This window comes from Chrysochloris asiatica, unplaced genomic scaffold (assembly GCF_000296735.1).
Source record: "Chrysochloris asiatica unplaced genomic scaffold, ChrAsi1.0 scaffold00061, whole genome shotgun sequence".
In the NCBI taxonomy this organism is placed as follows: Eukaryota; Metazoa; Chordata; class Mammalia; order Afrosoricida; family Chrysochloridae; genus Chrysochloris; species Chrysochloris asiatica.
The window spans coordinates 539,048-540,759 of NW_006408579.1; the positions used below are offsets into that span (position 1 = coordinate 539,048).

Here is a 1,712-nt window from a genome sequence, read left to right on the forward strand (position 1 = left end):
TATATCTTACCTGAATTTAGAGATCATCCCAACAACAAATTTTATATATAAGACACTAATGACTTTAAACCAGAAAAGTTGTGGGATGACATCAAGAACATTATATATACAAAGAAAGCAAAAGGTCATTAAAAAGACAAAGAAGGAAGAAAAGAACAAAGTGGATATCAGAAGAGACTCTGAAACCTGCTCTGCAGAGTAGGGATGATAAAGTGAATTGAAGAAATAAAGAAGTCAAAGATCTGAACAGGAAATTTCAGAGATCAGCTCAAGAAGACAAAGCCAAGTATTATAACGAAATGTGCAAAGATACGGAGTTGGAAAACCAAAAGGGAAGGACATGCTCAACATTTCTCAAGCTGAGAGAACTGAGGCAAAAAAATCAAGCCTGAACTTGAAATACTGAAGAATTCTTTTGGCAAACTATTGAGTGATACAGAAAACATCAAAAGAAGATTGAAGGAATACGCTGAGTCACTGTATTAAAAAGAAATGGTCAATATTCAACTATTTCTAGGTAGCATATGATCAAGAGCCAGTGGTACTGAAGGAAGAAGCCCAATGTGCACTGAAGGAATTGGCAAAGAACTAGGCCAATACAATATTAGGCCAATGTGGAATACAAATTGAAATATTTCAACAAACTGAGGCAGCACTGGAGGCACTTATTCATCTATACCAAGAAATTTGGAAGACAACTACCTGACCAACTGATTGAAAGAGATCCATATTTGTGCCCATTCCAAAGAGAGGTGACACAACAGAATATGGAAATCATTGGATAATATCCTTAATATGGCATGCATATAAAAATTTTCTAATTTAAAAATGGCTGTAACAGTACAATGACAGGGAACTGCCAGGGTTCAAGCCAGATTCAGATGAGGATGTGGAACAAGAGATATCATTGCTGACAAAAGATGGATCTTGGCTGAAAGAAGAGAATATCAGAAAGATATTTCACTGTGCTTTATTAACTATACAAAAGCTTTCAACTGCGGACAAGCTATGTACAACACTGTGCAAAATGAGTATTCCAGAACACATAATTGTGCTTATGAGGAACCTGTACATAGACCAAGAGGCAGTCATAGGAACAGAACAAGGGAACACTAAATGGTTTAACATCTGGAAAAGTGTGTGCCAGGGTTATATATTCTTTCACTATACTTATTCAATCTGTATGCTGAGCAAATAATTCAAGAAGCTGGATTATATAAAAAAGAATGTGGCATCTAGATTGGAGGAAGACTCTTTAAAAACCTGAGATATGCAAATGATATAATCTTGCCTTTTGAAAGCAAAGAGGACTTTAAATACTAACTGATGAAGATCAAAGACCATAGCCTTCTCGCTGGGTTGCACCTCAATTTAGAGAAAACAAAAGTCCTCAGCACTGGACCAATAAATAACATTATGATAAATGAAGAAAAGAACGACATTGTCACAAGACTTCCCTTTGCTTGGGTCCACCAACACTTATGGAAGCAGCAGCCAAGAAATCAAATCTTCTGCACAAGACCTCTTTAAAGTGTTCAAGAAAGAACAAAGATGTCAGTTTGAGGTGGTATTGGACAAGAATATTAAAGGTACCATGGACTGCGTGAAGAACAAACTAATCTGTGTTGGAAGAAGTAAAACCAGAATGCTCCCAAGAAGTCAAGATAGCCAAGAGACCAGTCCCTGGAAAAGGACATCAGGCTTGGTAAAGT

General features: G+C 36.7%; 1 protein-coding gene and 1 pseudogene across 2 annotated transcripts in view; both read right to left on the reverse strand.

Moving 5' to 3' along the window:
- The window catches only part of STXBP5L (syntaxin binding protein 5-like), a 526,662-nt gene that overhangs the window by 113,257 nt on the left and 411,693 nt on the right, over nucleotides 1–1,712 (reverse strand). The gene's annotated exons all lie outside the window — the stretch shown is intronic.
- The window catches only part of LOC102832890, a 7,863-nt pseudogene that overhangs the window by 5,487 nt on the left and 664 nt on the right, over nucleotides 1–1,712 (reverse strand).